The sequence below is a fragment of the Acipenser ruthenus genome, chromosome 1 (assembly GCF_902713425.1).
Source record: "Acipenser ruthenus chromosome 1, fAciRut3.2 maternal haplotype, whole genome shotgun sequence".
Classification (NCBI taxonomy): domain Eukaryota; kingdom Metazoa; phylum Chordata; class Actinopteri; order Acipenseriformes; family Acipenseridae; genus Acipenser; species Acipenser ruthenus.
In genome coordinates this window covers 67,300,853-67,321,722 of record NC_081189.1, presented here as the reverse complement: position 1 = coordinate 67,321,722, position 20,870 = coordinate 67,300,853, and the positions used below count along the sequence as shown (strand labels likewise).

The 20,870-nt window shown below is 36.4% G+C and overlaps 1 pseudogene; it reads right to left on the bottom strand.

The window, feature by feature from the left end:
- Positions 1 to 20,870, bottom strand: part of LOC117420460 (TBC1 domain family member 2A-like) — a 77,746-nt pseudogene that overhangs the window by 15,075 nt on the left and 41,801 nt on the right.

The following is a 20,870-nucleotide window of genomic DNA, read 5'->3' as shown; positions in this document are numbered from 1 at the left end:
TGGATGTTTTGGCAGTTCATTCCAGGGTCAGTCGGAAGCCGGACATTCAGGAAGGGGGTGGGGCCACGATACCTGAAGTCAGCGCCTTAATGCGGTAGGTGATGTGTCAGTCACAGATTGGAGGAGACGTGATTAGCCGCGCCACCGAAAGAGGGCATGATGGGGGGTTTTAAGGGGAAGTGGCCCCAGTGATCTGTTCCTTAGTTTTGATGGCTAAACTATAAGGACCGTATGCACAGGAGAATTAAAAGTACTGTGAGTGTTTTGTGTTTTGTTTGTTTGTCAGCTAACTGTCATTGTTTGTTTGGCTAGACGGCTAACACGAACCTGGAGCTGTCGCTGCACGCCAGAACCAAACCCCGGACTACACTGACCTACTGTTACCTCTGTGTTTGGCTTTCACCATTCACTTGCACTAGAGCACCCACTGTCAGGAGACATGTCTGTGTCTGTGTATTGTGTGTTTAAAAAGTGTTTTATTATTTCGGGACTGTAACCCTCCTTTTGCATGGCGCAATACACATTGATGTGTAGAGCCCATGCTTATTATTTGTTGTTGACACGCAACCCAGCTGAAAATAAAGAGCTGTTCATTGTGAACTGTCTTGTGTGTGTTTGTTCTGGAGCACTGCATCATCACTACACCTGCACACTGCAAACCATTCCTTCACAGTAATCCATTTTTTTCATTGCCAAAATTTTAGATGTAGGGAAACCTGCTTGGGGGATGCTATTGTGTATTATCAAAGCAGCATCTGAAAAGGATTCCCTTTGTTATATTGACAACCTTTTTACAGCAAACACTTACAGAGCTGCTATTTTATAGCTTCATAAGAAAAAAAAGATTAAAATGATAGCCTTGCTCTGTTCGCTTAACTCAAACTATAAAGGAAGGCTGTGGATTTTAAAGTGGTCACAATGCAGTCAAATACCAAATTCAATATACTTTGAAGTTTAATCTTTTACCTTCAACTTACTAAACCCTCAATACACCATACACTAAGTTTTTGTCTTTTCTTTGGATACATTCCTCCCCCACATTATCATACAACAATCAGAGCCTTTTCTTGCACAACTGGCTGGATGATGCTCATGTAAGATTACAAGTGAAAAGTTAGTAAGAATCCCTTCTTTCATAGCCAATGAACAATTTATAACTTGTTAGCTGGACAGTTTATTCTGAGTTCAGGCCATGGGAAGAATGGTGTGGAGTACTGCAACGTAACTTATAAGTGACTATATACTAAGATATTAGAACGGAACATACATTATATATAAAATTACTACTGCTTCAAATTAATTAAACAATCTCTTTCATAATTGATCAAGCTTATCCGTAGATCATTATTACGCACAGTGTTAAGCATGTTAGCTGCAAGCTGTTAGATTGTTAATATACATTTTAAAGACTGAGAACAACAAAGCTAGAACAGTAATGCTTATTTTTGTGTTCACAAGCAAGAGCATTTGACAAGAGCATTTGATGAAATGTATGCCAGTAGATACAGGGAATACATTTCTATACCAGTTTAGGATGAATGTATTTATTTTAGGTAAAGCATAACATGAGACCATACAATGGCTAATTTAATGGAATTGTATGCGTGTATAAATTACATTTATATACAGTATATATATAAAACTTTCAGGTTCCCAGTGCTCAAAAGCTAATTTTACACCCTGCACCAAATGACAGACATTCAAACCCCTATTGCATTGCAGTTCCCTCCATTGCAGGTTTTAAAATTAGCCTGATTAGCCACAGTGTATAAGTAACAAGTTCCGATGTGTCATATTAAACTCAAAGTAAAACCAGGAATGGATCAAAGTGCTACCATCCCTGGAACACAGAGGTATGGTAAAGAACATTAATAAACCATGGTAAACTACAGTAAATGCATTGTAGAACCATGGGAAAAATGCTAAATTCCTGCGTTAAATTTACTGTGGTTAAATTTATAAGGGAACCCTTGGTATTGCACAAAGGCACTTTCTTAAAATGATACATCGTTTTTTAAGGTTATTTGAAAAAAAATGACAGTAAGTGGAAGTCCAAACTGATTAGTGTATCCTCAACCAAAGCGGTTGTATCTAACAAAATAACTTAATTAAGACATCAGTATAGGCACAAACAGTGTTTTTTTTTTGTTAATGAAAATACATGTTTGCTGTAACTTGTGTTTGTTTCAACTCAGAACTGCACTTGTGTGTTCTACTCAACGAATGGAAGTGCAAGATGTATATGATTAAGTTTTATTGGCTGGCTTGTTACTGCTTCACGTACCTTCGCAGATTAGGGGATTTCCTATTACTTTAATTTTAAAAAGACATACCTTCAGCACAACAACCCGTCCTGGGATTTGAATTTGAAAGGTCCCTTCCTGAGCTTGATCCGGGTAGCCAAAGGTAGCGTTAGCCAGGTCAATGCTTCCCAAGGGATTGACATCCTGTGATGTTCTGTAGTAGTACAGCTGGCACTTCTTCTCTTCGAAAACAAACCAGCGGGCTTTCCAGGCCTTCAAGGGCCCCCCAAGTTTGTTCAGGTATCCACACAGTTTTGTGGAGGAGGGTTCCATCTTAGTTTTCATGACTGGCTTCTCTTGGGCATTGCTCTGGTCCATGTGTGTGGAATCACCCTCGTTCTCCTTGGTGCTTCCCACTTCCTCTCTTGCACTGGCAGTGAGGTCATGATGATTGTCTGGGCTTGTCAGATTGGGATCAGCTGGAGGCATGGGTTTTCCGACTTGACAGTCCTGCTCCATCTTTACAGTCCTCACCATGTGTCCTCACCAGATTTCAAAGAAAAGATGTTAACTGGTTTGTCTTTGGCTATTGAAAAGAGGTGTAGTATGGTATAATCAATTTTAATTCCCTTTATTAGCTTTTCCCTGCCCCTTGTCAGTTAGTTACTTTCACAAACACCAGCTTCAGCGAGGGACAAATTTGTAAATAAAATGTTACATCCTTATTATTATTATTATTTATTTCTTAGCAGACGCCCTTATCCAGGGCGACTTACAATTGTAAGCAAAAACATCCTTACAGTCCCATGTGAGTAACAATTAGTACAAAAAAAGAAGCTATCAGCTATGAAGGTCTGCAGAAGAGGTACTAGTTTCCCTATGCTCTCTGTGGTGATTGCAGTGTCCCTTATTCAGGATTATGTTCTATGAAAAATAAAATCTAAACTTCACACAACTTTAAATTATTGCAACTTTTTTAAAACACATATTTTAATACAGGATTCTATTGTTAATGAGCACATTTGCTGTAAATGCTTTTTTTAAAATACTGTATAACATACAGGCACTGTAGTAAATACTACTGGCAATTACACCTCCTTGAAAGTATGCTATAGTAAATTCTGAAAATTTCTATAACCACTTTGAAGTATGCATTATTCAAGGAGGTTATAGTAGACTACAGTACTAAGTACGGCCACTATAGTTTACTGCTGTATAATAAAAATGCATTTACAGCAAATTACCACTTTAAAGTATAGTGTTTACAGCAAAATACTGGAGTAAAATGCTGCAGTAGCACAGTTCATTTTATTAAATAAATAAACCAAATCTTAAATCAGCAATAGACAATTGGAGTGTTCTGATGTAGTTAAGACTGAAGGTGGCCTCCATAAGGAAAAAACACCAGAGCCCAATGACAAGGAACAAAGCGTATTAATGTGTAGCAGGCTACTGTCGTGTTTTCAAAAAAAGGGTTTAAAGCTGCCTGACAATGTGAACTGTACGCATTGGATACTTCAGCATAAACGCCCTTGCCCTAATACTTTACTGGAGTAGGCTTTCATCCAGCTATTATTAGACTCCTTCAGAACATGAATTTGGGATCTAAAACTGAAATATTGTGAAAACAATTGGCATTTCCTAGACTTATTTGGTAAACTGACCGTGGTTAGACGTATCAGAGTGTTGGGAATAATGTTTTAGTTTCACTAATTACAAGACACAGTACAGTTCCACTTGTGCAATTACGATACATACTCCTAACAAGAACACACACCCTTCATGTACAGTAATACAAAACAGCTCACGTCTTAACCACGATCATTCTTCATTGCAAGTACACATTTACTATCAACTGCAGCTTCAATATATTCCACTTTCGTTTTTTCTTGAGTAAACAACCTCTGAATCCCGTAACTTGAGAGAGCACTTAAATGAATAACACTTCTCTTGGTTCTTACCTCATTCACTTACAGAAACGACTTCTTCATTGTCGTAATACTAGAAGCTTTGTGTTGTCGTAATAGCAGAAACTTCGTATGAACTTTGTTCTCCTCAATGTTTCGCAACGACAGTTTAAACTTGTTCCCCGTGCTATGGTGACAGTTTAGGTCAATGGACTTGTTTTATCTCCTCTTTGACGATCGTTTTGTATATGCATTTCCTTTGGGTGGGTTATTTAAAAGGTCTTCCTGATTACAAACCTGTTTCTTCGTTCCTTGCTGATAGTGTTTTGGGAATTTTAGCAATGTCACGTCTTCCGTGCTTGCGTAATCCCACACACCACTGACCTCTGTGGCAAACAATTACAACAGTGAGCAGTTACCTTGGGATTACACACCAGGTTCAGACGCATTGATTGGACTAATGTATCAGCAGGCGACCTAAGACTCACCGTTTCAACTGTGTCAGTAGTGCTCAACAGAAAAGAATGCATACAGAAAAATATTGTATACTGGCCATGGGTTTTGGTTTTGCGCGGAGCCGTAACGAAGCATTTAGCTACCGGGGAATGCAAATATATATATATATATATATATATATATATATATATATATATATATATATATATATATATATATATATATATATAAATTGCATGCACCTCCGGTCGGAGCTGGATGGAAAGACTAACTATCGTAGCTATCGGGGCATGCAAGACTCCATATCGTAGCTACAAGGCAATGCAATTATATATATATATATATATATATATATATATATATATATATATATATATATATTAGTCTTTTTTTTTCTTTTTTCTTTTTTTTTTTGGATGTTAGGAGTTAGGGTGGTATTTACTCGCGCATAGTTTTGAATGTTATTTCCGAATCTCTCCTTTAATATGTCTGAAGGGGACACTGTATTACTTATACTGGCCATGGCCTTTAACGTCTTAAAACGTGTTAACAGTGAGCAGTTACCTTGGGATTACACACCAGGTTCAGACGCATTGATTGGACTAATGTATCAGCAGGCGACGTAAGACTCACCGTTTCAACGGTGTCAGTAGTGCTCAACAGAAAAGAATGCATACAGAAAAATATTGTATACTGGCCATGGGTTTTGGTTTTGCCCAGAGCCGTAACTAAGCATTTAGCTACCGGGGCATGCAAATATATATATATATATATATATATATATATATATATATATATATATATATATATATATATATATATATATAAATTGCATGCACCTCCGGTTGAAGCAACCGGAGCTGGATGGAAAGACTCCCTATCGTAGCTATCGGGGCATGCAAGACTCCATATCGTAGCTACAAGGCAATGCAATTATATATATATATATATATATATATATATATATATATATATATATATATATTAGTCTTTTTTTTCTTTTTTCTTTTTTTTTTGGATGTTAGGAGTTAGGGTGGTATTTACTCGCGCATAGTTTTGAATGTTATTTTCGAATCTCTCCTTTAACATGTCTGAAGGGGACACTGTATTACTTATACTGGCCATGGCCTTTAACGTCTTAAAACGTGTTAACAGTGAGCAGTTACCTTGGGATTACACACCAGGTTGAGACGCATTGATTGGACTAATGTATCAGCAGGCGACCGAAGACTCGCCGTTTCAACGGTGTCAGTAGTGCTCAACAGAAAAGAATGCATACAGAAAAATATTGTATACTGGCCATGGGTTTTGGTTTTGCCCAGAGCCGTAACTAAGCATTTAGCTACCGGGGCATGCAAATATATATATATTTGCATGCCCCGGTAGCTAAATGCTTACCGGAGCTGGATGGAAAGACTCCATATCGTAGCTATCGGGGCATGCAATTATATATATATATAAAACGTGTTAACAGTGAGCAGTTACCTTGGGATTACACACCAGGTTCAGATGCATTGATTGGACTAATGTACCAGCAGGCGACCGATGACTCGCCGTTTCAACGGTGTCAGTAGTGCTCAACAGAAAATAATTCATACAGAAAAATATTGTATACTGGCCATGGGTTTTGGTTTTGTCCAGAGCCGTAACTAAGCATTTAGCTACCGGGGCATGCAAATATATATATATATATATATATATATATATATATATATAAATTGCATGCACCTCCGGTTGAAGCAACCGGAGGTGAAGCAACCGGAGCTGGATGGAAAGACTCCATATCGTAGCTATCGGGGCATGCAATTATATATATATAAAACGTGTTAACAGTGAGCAGTTACCTTGGGATTACACACCAGGTTAAGACGCATTGATTGGACTAATGTATCAGCAGGCGACCGAAGACTCGCCGTTTCAACGGTGTCAGTAGTGCTCAACAGAAAATAATTCACACAGAAAAATATTGTATACTGGCCATGGGTTTTGGTTTTGTCCAGAGCCGTAACTAAGCATTTAGCTACCGGGGCATGCACATATATATATATATATATATATATATATATATATATATATATATATATATATATATATATATATAAATTGCATGCACCTCCGGTTGAAGCAACCGGAGGTGAAGCAACCGGAGCTGGATGGAAAGACTCCATATCGTAGCTATCGGGGCATGCAATTATATATATATAAAACGTGTTAACAGTGAGCAGTTACCTTGGGATTACACACCAGGTTCAGACGCATTGATTGGACTAATGTATCAGCAGGCGACGTAAGACTCACCGTTTCAACGGTGTCAGTAGTGCTCAACAGAAAAAGAATGCATAGAGAAAAATATTGTATACTGGCCATGGGTTTTGGTTTTGCCCGGAGCCGTAACGAAGCATTTAGCTACCGGGGCATGGTAATATATATATATATATATATATATATATATATATATATATATATATATATATATATATATATATATATATATGCATGCCCCGGTAGCTAAATGCTTACCGGAGCTGGATGGAAAGACTCCATATCGTAGCTATCGGGGCATGCAATTATATATATATAAAACGTGTTAACAGTGAGCAGTTACCTTGGGATTACACCCCAGGTTCAGACGCATTGATTGGACTAATGTATCAGCAGGCGACCGAAGACTCGCCGTTTCAACGGTGTCAGTAGTGCTCAACAGAAAAGAATTCATACAGAAAAATATTGTATACTGGCCATGTGTTTAGGTTTTGTCCAGAGCCGTAACTAAGCATTTAGCTACCGGGGCATGCAATATATATATATATATATATATATATATATATATATATATATATATATATATATATATATATATAAATTGCATGCACCTCCGGTTGAAGCAACCGGAGGTGAAGCAACCGGAGCTGGATGGAAAGACTCCATATAGTAGCTATCGGGGCATGCAATTATATATATATAAAACGTGTTAACAGTGAGCAGTTACCTTGGGATTACACACCAGGTTCAGACGCATTGATTGGACTAATGTATCAGCAGGCGATCTAAGACTCACCGTTTCAACTGTGTCGGTAGTGCTCAACAGAAAAGAATGCATACAGAAAAATATTGTATACTGGCCTTGGGTTTTGGTTTTGTCCAGAGCCGTAACTAAGCATTTAGCTACCGGGGCATGCAAATATATATATATATATATATATATATATATATATATATATATATAAATTGCATGCACCTCCGGTTGAAGCAACCGGAGCTGGATGGAAAGACTCCCTATCGTAGCTATCGGGGCATGCAAGACTCCATATCGTAGCTACAAGGCAATGCAATTATATATATATATATATATATATATATATATATATATATATATATATATATATATATATATATATATATATTAGTCTTTTCTTTTCTTTTTTTTTTTTTTGGATGTTAGGAGTTAGGGTGGTATTTACTCGCGCATAGTTTTGAATTTTATTTCCGAATCTCTCCTTTAACATGTCTAAAGGGGAGACTGTATTACTTATACTGGCCATGGCCTTTAACGTCTTAAAACGTGTTAACAGTGAGCAGTTACCTTGGGATTACACACCAGGTTCAGACGCATTGATTGGACTAATGTATCAGCAGGCGACCGAAGACTCTCCGTTTCAACGGTGTCAGTAGTGCTCAACAGAAAAGAGTTCATACAGAAAAATATTGTATACTGGCCATGGGTTTTGGTTTTGTCCAGAGCCGTAACTAAGCATTTAGCTACCGGGGCATGCAAATATATATATATATATATATATATATATATATATATATATATATATATATATATATATAAATTGCATGCACCTCCGGTTGAAGCAACCGGAGCTGGATGGAAAGATTCCCTATCGTAGCTATCGGGGCATGCAAGACTCCATATCGTAGCTACAAGGCAATGCAATTATATATATATATATATATATATATATATATATATATATATATATATATATATATATATATATATATATAAATATTAGTCTTTTTTTTTCTTTTTTCTTTTTTTTTGGATGTTAGGAGTTAGAGTGGTATTTACTCGCGCATAGTTTTGAATTTTATTTCCGAATCTCTCCTTTAACATGTCTGAAGGGGACACTGTATTACTTATACTGGCCATGGCCTTTAACGTCTTAAAACGTGTTAACAGTGAGCAGTTACCTTGGGATTACACACCAGGTTCAGACGCATTGATTGGACTAATGTATCAGCAGGCGACCGAAGACTCGCCGTTTCAACGGTGTCAGTAGTGCTCAACAGAAAATAATTCATACAGAAAAATATTGTATACTGGCCATGGGTTTTGGTTTTGTCCAGAGCCGTAACTAAGCATTTAGCTACCGGGGCATGCAAATATATATATATATATATATATATATATATATATATATATATATATATATATATATATATATATATAAATTGCATGCACCTCCGGTTGAAGCAACCGGAGGTGAAGCAACCGGAGCTGGATGGAAAGACTCCATATCGTAGCTATCGGGGCATGCAATTATATATATATAAAACGTGTTAACAGTGAGCAGTTACCTTGGGATTACACACCAGGTTCAGACGCATTGATTGGACTAATGTATCAGCAGGCGACGTAAGACTCACCGTTTCAACGGTGTCAGTAGTGCTCAACAGAAAAAGAATGCATAGAGAAAAATATTGTATACTGGCCATGGGTTTTGGTTTTGCCCGGAGCCGTAACGAAGCATTTAGCTACCGGGGCATGGTAATATATATATATATATATATATATATATATATATATATATATATATATATATATATATATATATATATATATATATATATATGCATGCCCCGGTAGCTAAATGCTTACCGGAGCTGGATGGAAAGACTCCATATCGTAGCTATCGGGGCATGCAATTATATATATATATAAAACGTGTTAACAGTGAGCAGTTACCTTGGGATTACACACCAGGTTCAGACGCATTGATTGGACTAATGTATCAGCAGGCGACCGAAGACTCGCCGTTTCAACGGTGTCAGTAGTGCTCAACAGAAAAGATTTCATACAGAAAAATATTGTATACTGGCCAAGGGTTTTGGTTTTGTCCAGAGCCGTAACTAAGCATTTAGCTACCGGGGCATGCAAATATATATATATATATATATATATATATATATATATATATATATATATATATATATATATATATATATATATATATATAAATTGCATGCACCTCCGGTTGAAGCAACCGGAGGTGAAGCAACCGGAGCTGGATGGAAAGACTCCATATCGTAGCTATCGGGGCATGCAATTATATATATATAAAACGTGTTAACAGTGAGCAGTTACCTTGGGATTACACACCAGGTTCAGACGCATTGATTGGACTAATGTATCAGCAGGCGATCTAAGACTCACCGTTTCAACTGTGTCGGTAGTGCTCAACAGAAAAGAATGCATACAGAAAAATATTGTATACTGGCCTTGGGTTTTGGTTTTGTCCAGAGCCGTAACTAAGCATTTAGCTACCGGGGCATGCAAATATATATATATATATATATATATATATATATATATATATATATATATATATATATATATATATATATATATAAATTGCATGCACCTCCGGTTGAAGCAACCGGAGCTGGATGGAAAGACTCCCTATCGTAGCTATCGGGGCATGCAAGACTCCATATCGTAGCTACAAGGCAATGCAATTATATATATATATATATATATATATATATATATATATATATATATATATATATATATATATATTAGTCTTTTCTTTTCTTTTTTTTTTTTTGGATGTTAGGAGTTAGGGTGGTATTTACTCGCGCATAGTTTTGAATTTTATTTCCGAATCTCTCCTTTAACATGTCTAAAGGGGAGACTGTATTACTTATACTGGCCATGGCCTTTAACGTCTTAAAACGTGTTAACAGTGAGCAGTTACCTTGGGATTACACACCAGGTTCAGACGCATTGATTGGACTAATGTATCAGCAGGCGACGTAAGACTCACCGTTTCAACGGTGTCAGTAGTGCTCAACAGAAAAAGAATGCATAGAGAAAAATATTGTATACTGGCCATGGGTTTTGGTTTTGCCCGGAGCCGTAACGAAGCATTTAGCTACCGGGGCATGGTAATATATATATATATATATATAAATATATATATATATATATATATATATATATATATATATATATATATATGCATATCCCGGTAGCTAAATGCTTACCGGAGCTGGATGGAAAGACTCCATATCGTAGCTATCGGGGCATGCAATTATATATATATAAAACGTGTTAACAGTGAGCAGTTACCTTGGGATTACACACCAGGTTCAGACGCATTGATTGGACTAATGTATCAGCAGGCGACCGAAGACTCGCCGTTTCAACGGTGTCAGTATTGCTCAACAGAAAAGAATTCATACAGAAAAATATTGTATACTGGCCATGTGTTTAGGTTTTGTCCAGAGCCGTAACTAAGCATTTAGCTACCGGGGCATGCAAATATATATATATATATATATATATATATATATATATATATATATATATATATATATATATATATATATATAATTGCATGCACCTCCGGTTGAAGCAACCGGAGGTGAAGCAACCGGAGCTGGATGGAAAGACTCCATATCGTAGCTATCGGGGCATGCAATTATATATATATAAAACGTGTTAACAGTGAGCAGTTACCTTGGGATTACACACCAGGTTCAGACGCATTGATTGGACTAATGTATCAGCAGGCGATCTAAGACTCACCGTTTCAACTGTGTCGGTAGTGCTCAACAGAAAAGAATGCATACAGAAAAATATTGTATACTGGCCTTGGGTTTTGGTTTTGTCCAGAGCCGTAACTAAGCATTTAGCTACCGGGGCATGCAAATATATATATATATATATATATATATATATATATATATATATATATATATATATATATATATAAATTGCATGCACCTCCGGTTGAAGCAACCGGAGCTGGATGGAAAGACTCCCTATCGTAGCTATCGGGGCATGCAAGACTCCATATCGTAGCTACAAGGCAATGCAATTATATATATATATATATATATATATATATATATATATATATATATATATATATATATATATATATATATATATATATTAGTCTTTTCTTTTCTTTTTTTTTTTTTTGGATGTTAGGAGTTAGGGTGGTATTTACTCGCGCATAGTTTTGAATTTTATTTCCGAATCTCTCCTTTAACATGTCTAAAGGGGAGACTGTATTACTTATACTGGCCATGGCCTTTAACGTCTTAAAACGTGTTAACAGTGAGCAGTTACCTTGGGATTACACACCAGGTTCAGACGCATTGATTGGACTAATGTATCAGCAGGCGACCGAAGACTCGCCGTTTCAACGGTGTCAGTAGTGCTCAACAGAAAAGAATTCATACAGAAAAATATTGTATACTGGCCATGACTTTAGGTTTTGTCCAGAGCCGTAACTAAGCATTTAGCTACCGGGGCATGCAAATATATATATATATATATATATATATATATATATATATATATATATATATATATATATATATATATATATATAAATTGCATGCACCTCCGGTTGAAGCAACCGGAGGTGAAGCAACCGGAGCTGGATGGAAAGACTCCATATCGTAGCTATCGGGGCATGCAATTATATATATATAAAACGTGTTAACAGTGAGCAGTTACCTTGGGATTACACACCAGGTTCAGACGCATTGATTGGACTAATGTATCAGCAGGCGATCTAAGACTCACCGTTTCAACTGTGTCGGTAGTGCTCAACAGAAAAGAATGCATACAGAAAAATATTGTATACTGGCCTTGGGTTTTGGTTTTGTCCAGAGCCGTAACTAAGCATTTAGCTACCGGGGCATGCAAATATATATATATATATATATATATATATATATATATATATATATATATATATATATATATATATATATAAATTGCATGCACCTCCGGTTGAAGCAACCGGAGCTGGATGGAAAGACTCCCTATCGTAGCTATCGGGGCATGCAAGACTCCATATCGTAGCTACAAGGCAATGCAATTATATATATATATATATATATATATATATATATATATATATATATATATATATATATATATATATATATATTAGTCTTTTCTTTTTTTTTTTTTTGGATGTTAGGAGTTAGGGTGGTATTTACTCGCGCATAGTTTTGAATTTTATTTCCGAATCTCTCCTTTAACATGTCTAAAGGGGAGACTGTATTACTTATACTGGCCATGGCCTTTAACGTCTTAAAACGTGTTAACAGTGAGCAGTTACCTTGGGATTACACACCAGGTTCAGACGCATTGATTGGACTAATGTATCAGCAGGCGACCGAAGACTCTCCGTTTCAACGGTGTCAGTAGTGCTCAACAGAAAAGAGTTCATACAGAAAAATATTGTATACTGGCCATGGGTTTTGGTTTTGTCCAGAGCCGTAACTAAGCATTTAGCTACCGGGGCATGCAAATATATATATATATATATATATATATATATATATATATATATATATATATATATATATATATATATATAAATTGCATGCACCTCCGGTTGAAGCAACCGGAGCTGGATGGAAAGATTCCCTATCGTAGCTATCGGGGCATGCAAGACTCCATATCGTAGCTACAAGGCAATGCAATTATATATATATATATATATATATATATATATATATATATATATATATATATATATATATATATATATATATAAATATTAGTCTTTTTTTTTCTTTTTTCTTTTTTTTTGGATGTTAGGAGTTAGAGTGGTATTTACTCGCGCATAGTTTTGAATTTTATTTCCGAATCTCTCCTTTAACATGTCTGAAGGGGACACTGTATTACTTATACTGGCCATGGCCTTTAACGTCTTAAAACGTGTTAACAGTGAGCAGTTACCTTGGGATTACACACCAGGTTCAGACGCATTGATTGGACTAATGTATCAGCAGGCGACCGAAGACTCGCCGTTTCAACGGTGTCAGTAGTGCTCAACAGAAAATAATTCATACAGAAAAATATTGTATACTGGCCATGGGTTTTGGTTTTGCCCGGAGCCGTAACGAAGCATTTAGCTACCGGGGCATGGTAATATATATATATATATATATATATATATATATATATATATATATATGCATGCCCCGGTAGCTAAATGCTTACCGGAGCTGGATGGAAAGACTCCATATCGTAGCTATCGGGGCATGCAATTATATATATATAAAACGTGTTAACAGTGAGCAGTTACCTTGGGATTACACACCAGGTTCAGACGCATTGATTGGACTAATGTATCAGCAGGCGATCTAAGACTCACCGTTTCAACTGTGTCGGTAGTGCTCAACAGAAAAGAATGCATACAGAAAAATATTGTATACTGGCCTTGGGTTTTGGTTTTGTCCAGAGCCGTAACTAAGCATTTAGCTACCGGGGCATGCATAATATATATATATATATATATATATATATATATATATATATATATATATATATATATATATATATAAATTGCATGCACCTCCGGTTGAAGCAACCGGAGCTGGATGGAAAGACTCCCTATCGTAGCTATCGGGGCATGCAAGACTCCATATCGTAGCTACAAGGCAATGCAATATATATATATATATATATATATATATATATATATATATATATATATATATATATATATATATATATATATATATATATATTAGTCTTTTCTTTTCTTTTTTTTTTTTTTGGATGTTAGGAGTTAGGGTGGTATTTACTCGCGCATAGTTTTGAATTTTATTTCCGAATCTCTCCTTTAACATGTCTAAAGGGGAGACTGTATTACTTATACTGGCCATGGCCTTTAACGTCTTAAAACGTGTTAACAGTGAGCAGTTACCTTGGGATTACACACCAGGTTCAGACGCATTGATTGGACAAATGTATCAGCAGGCGACCGAAGACTCTCCGTTTCAACGGTGTCAGTAGTGCTCAACAGAAAAGAGTTCATACAGAAAAATATTGTATACTGGCCATGGGTTTTGGTTTTGTCCAGAGCCGTAACTAAGCATTTAGCTACCGGGGCATGCAAATATATATATATATATATATATAAATTGCATGCACCTCCGGTTGAAGCAACCGGAGCTGGATGGAAAGATTCCCTATCGTAGCTATCGGGGCATGCAAGACTCCATATCGTAGCTACAAGGCAATGCAATTATATATATATATATATATATATATATATATATATATATATATATATATATATATAAATATTAGTCTTTTTTTTTCTTTTTTCTTTTTTTTTGGATGTTAGGAGTTAGAGTGGTATTTACTCGCGCATAGTTTTGAAGCAACCGGAGCTGGATGGAAAGACTCCCTATCGTAGCTATCGGGGCATGCAAGACTCCATATCGTAGCTACAAGGCAATGCAATTATATATATATATATATATATATATATATATATATATATATATATATATATATATATATATATATATATATATTAGTCTTTTCTTTTCTTTTTTTTTTTTTTTGGATGTTAGGAGTTAGGGTGGTATTTACTCGCGCATAGTTTTGAATTTTATTTCCGAATCTCTCCTTTAACATGTCTAAAGGGGAGACTGTATTACTTATACTGGCCATGGCCTTTAACGTCTTAAAACGTGTTAACAGTGAGCAGTTACCTGGGGATTACACATCAGGTTCAGACGCAATGATTGGACTAATGTATCAGCAGGCGACCGAAGACTCACCGTTTCAACGTTGTCAGTAGTGCTCAACAGAAAAGAATGCATACAGAAAAATATTGTATACTGGCCATGGGTTTTGGTTTTGTCCAGAGCCGTAACTAAGCATTTAGCTACCGGGGCATGCAAATATATATATATATTTGCATGCCCCGGTAGCTAAATGCTTATCGGAGCTGGATGGAAAGACTCCATATCGTAGCTATCGGGGCATGCAATTATATATATATATATATAACGTGTTAACAGTGAGCAGTTACCTTGGGATTACACACCAGGTTCAGACGCATTGATTGGACTAATGTATCAGCAGGCGACCGAAGACTCGCCGTTTCAAAGGTGTCAGTAGTGCTCAACAGAAAAGAATTCATACAGAAAAATATTGTATACTGGCCATGGGTTTTGGTTTTGTCCAGAGCCGTAACTAAGCATTTAGCAACCGGGGCATGCAAATATATATATATATATATATATATATATATATATATATATATATATATATATATATATATATATATATATATATATATATATATATTAGTCTTTTTTTTCTTTTTCTTTTTTTTTTTGGATGTTAGGAGTTAGGGTGGTATTTACTCGCGCATAGTTTTGAATGTTATTTCCGAGTCTCTCCTTTAACATGTCTGAAGGGGACACTCTATAACTTATACTGGCCATGGCCTTTAACGTCTTAAAACGTGTTAACAGTGAGCAGTTACCTTGGGATTACACACCAGGTTCATACGCATTGATTGGACTAATGTATCAGCAGGCGACGTAAGACTCACCGTTTCAACGGTGTCAGTAGTGCTCAACAGAAAAGAATGCATACAGAAAAATATTGTATACTGGCCATGGGTTTTGGTTTTACCCGGAGACGTAACGAAGCATTTATCTACCGGGGCATGCAAATATATATATATATATATATATATATATATATATATATATATATATATATATTTGCATGCCCTGGTAGCTAAATGCTTACCGGAGCTGGATGGAAAGACTCCATATCGTAGCTATCGGGGCATGCAATTATATATATATATAAAACGTGTTAACAGTGAGCAGTTACCTTGGGATTACACACCAGGTTCAGACGCATTGATTGGACTAATGTATCAGCAGGCGACCGAAGACTCGCCGTTTCAACGGTGTCAGTAGTGCTCAACAGAAAAGAGTTCATACAGAAAAATATTGTATACTGGCCAAGGGTTTTGGTTTTGTCCAGAGCCGTAACTAAGCATTTAGCTACCGGGGCATGCAAATATATATATATATATATATATATATATATATATATATATATATATATATATATATATATATATATATATATATATATATATATATATTTGCATGCCCCGGTAGCTAAATGCTTATCGGAGCTGGATGGAAAGACTCCATATCGTAGCTATCGGGGCATGCAATTATATATATATAAAACGTGTTAACAGTGAGCAGTTACCTTGGGATTACACACCAGTTTCAGACGCATTGATTGGACTAATGTATCAGCAGGCGACCGAAGACTCGCCGTTTCAACGGTGGCAGTAGTGCTCAACAGAAAAGAATTCAAACAGAAAAATATTGTATACTGGCCATGGGTTTTGGTTTTGCCCGGAGCCGTAACGAAGCATTTAGCTACCGGGGCATGGTAATATATATATATATATATATATATATATATATATATATATATATATATATATATATATATATATATATATATATATATATTAGTCTTTTCTTTTCTTTTTTCTTTTTTTTTTGGATGTTAGGAGTTAGGGTGGTATTTACTCGCGCATAGTTTTGAATTTTATTTCCGAATCTCTCCTTTAACATGTCTAAAGGGGACACTGTATTACTTATACTGGCCATGGCCGTTAACGTCTTAAAACGTGTTAACAGTGAGCAGTTACCTTGGGATTACACACCAGGTTCAGACGCATTGATTGGACTAATGTATCAGCAGGCGACGTAAGACTCACCGTTTCAACGGTGTCAGTAGTGCTCAACAGAAAAGAATGCATACAGAAAAATATTGTATACTGGCCATGGGTTTTGGTTTTGCCCGGAGCCGTAACGAAGCATTTATCTACCGGGGCATGCAATTATATATATATATATATATATATATATATATATATATATATATATATATATATATATATATATTTGCATGCCCCGGTAGCTAAATGCTTATCGGAGCTGGATGGAAAGACTCCATATCGTAGCTATCGGGGCATGCAATTATATATATATAAAACGTGTTAACAGTGAGCAGTTACCTTGGGATTACACACCAGGTTCAGACGCATTGATTGGAATAATGTATCAGCAGGCGATATATATATATTTGCATGCCCCGGTAGCTAAATGCTTACTGGAGCTGGATGGAAAGACTCCATAATCGTAGCTATCGGGACATGCAATTATATATATAGAAAACGTGTTAACAGTGAGCAGTTAACTTGGGATTACACACCAGGTTCAGACGCATTGATTGGACTAATGTATCAGCAGGCGACCGAAGACTCGCCGTTTCAACGGTGTCAGTAGTGCTCAACAGAAAATAATTCATACAGAAAAATATTGTATACTGGCCAAAGGTTTTGGTTTTGTCCAGAGCCGTAACTAAGCATTTAGCTACCGGGGCATGCAAATATATATAAATTCCATGCACCTCCGGTTGAAGCAACCGGAGGTGAAGCAACCGGAGCTGGATGGAAAGACTCCATATCGTAGCTAACAGAAAAGAATTCATACAGAAAAATATTGTATACTGGCCATGGGTTTTGGTTTTGTCCAGAGCCGTAACTAAGCATTTAGCTACCGGGGCATGCAAATATATATAAATTCCATGCACCTCCGGTTGAAGCAACCGGAGGTGAAGCAACCGGAGCTGGATGGAAAGACTCCATATCGTAGCTAACAGAAAAGAATTCATACAGAAAAATATTGTATACTGGCCATGGGTTTTGGTTTTGTCCAGAGCCGTAACTAAGCATTTAGCTACCGGGGCATGCAAATATATATAAATTCCATGCACCTCCGGTTGAAGCAAACGGAGGTGAAGCAACCGGAGCTGGATGGAAAGACTCCATATCGTAGCTATCGGGGCATGCAATTATATATATATAAAACGTGTTAACAGTGAGCAGTTACCTTGGGATTACACACCAGGTTCAGACGCATTGATTGGAATAATGTATCAGCAGGCGACGTAAGACTCACCGTTTCAACGGTGTCAGTAGTGCTCAACAGAAAAGAATGCATACAGAAAAATATTGTATACTGGCCATGGGTTTTGGTTTTGCCCGGAGCCGTAACGAAGCATTTATCTACCGGGGCATGCAAATATATATATATATATATATATATATATATATATATATATATATATATATATATATATATATATATATTTGCATGCCCCGGTAGCTAAATGCTTATCGGAGCTGGATGGAAAGACTCCATATCGTAGCTATCGGGGCATGCAATTATATATATATAAAACGTGTTAACAGTGAGCAGTTACCTTGGGATTACACACCAGGTTCAGATGCATTGATTGGACTAATGTATCAGCAGGCGACCGAAGCCTCGCCGTTTCAACTGTGTCAGTAGTGCTCAACAGAAAATAATTCATACAGAAAAATATTGTATACTGGCCATGGGTTTTGGTTTTGTCCAGAGCCGTAACTAAGCATTTAGCTACCGGGGCATGCAATATATATATATATATATATATATATATATATATATATATATATATATATATATATATATATATATATATATATATATTTGCATGCCCCGGTAGCTAAATGATTACCGGAGCTGGATGGAAAGACTCCATATCGTAGCTATAGGGGCATGCAATTATATATATATAAAACGTGTTAACAGTGAGCAGTTACCTTGGGATTACACACCAGGTTCAGATGCATTGATTGGACTAATGTATCAGCAGGCGACCGAAGACTCGCCGTTTCAACTGTGTCACTAGTGCTCAACAGAAAAGAATTCATACAAAAAAATATTGTATACTGGCCATGGGTTTTGGTTTTGTCCAGAGCCGTAACTAAGCATTTAGCTACCGGGGCATGCAAATATATATATATATATATATATATATATATATATATATATATATATATATATATATATATATATATATATATATATATTTGCATGCCCCGGTAGCTAAATGCTTATCGGAGCTGGATGGAAAGACTCCATATCGTAGCTATCGGGGCATGCAATTATATATATATAAAACGTGTTAAGAGTGAGCAGTTACCTTGGGATTACACACCAGGTTCAGACGCATTGATTGGACTAATGTATCAGCAGGCGACCGAAGACTCGCCGTTTCAACGGTGGCAGTAGTGCTCAACAGAAAAGAATTCATACAGAAAAATATTGTATACTGGCCATGGGTTTTGGTTTTGTCCAGAGCCGTAACTAAGCATTTAGCTACCGGGGCATGCAATATATATATATATATATATATATATATATATATATATATATATATATATATATATATATATATATATATTAGTCTTTTTTTTTCTTTTTCTTTTTTTTTTTGGATGTTAGGAGTTAGGGTGGTATTTACTCTCGCATAGTTTTGAATGTTATTTCCGAGTCTCTCCTTTAACATGTCTGAAGGGGACACTGTATAACTTATACTGGCCATGGCCTTTAACGTCTTAAAACGTGTTAACAGTGAGCAGTTACCTTGGGATTACACACCAGGTTCAGACGCATTGATTGGACTAATGTATCAGCAGGCGACGTAAGACTCACCGTTTCAACGGTGTCAGTAGTGCTCAACAGAAAAGAATGCATACAGAAAAATATTGTATACTGGCCATGGGTTTTGGTTTTGCCCGGAGCCGTAACGAAGCATTTATCTACCGGGGCTAAATGCTTACCGGAGCTGGATGGAAAGACTCCATATCGTAGCTATCGGGGCATGCAATTATATATATATAAAACGTGTTAACAGTGAGCAGTTACCTTGGGATTACACACCAGGTTCAGACGCATTGATTGGACTAATGTATCAGCAGGCGACCGAAGACTCGCCGTTTCAACGGTGTCAGTAGTGCTCAACAGAAAAGAATTCATACAGAAAAATATTGTATACTGGCCATGGGTTTTGGTTTTGTCCAGAGCCGTAACTAAGCATTTAGCTACCGGGGCATGCAAATATATATATATTTGCATGCCCCGGTAGCTAAATGCTTATCGGAGCTGGATGGAAAGACTCCATATCGTAGCTATCGGGGCATGCAATTATATATATATAAAACGTGTTAACAGTGAGCAGTTACCTTGGGATTACACACCAGGTTCAGACGCATTGATTGGACTAATGTATCAGCAGGCGACGTAAGACTCACCGTTTCAACGGTGT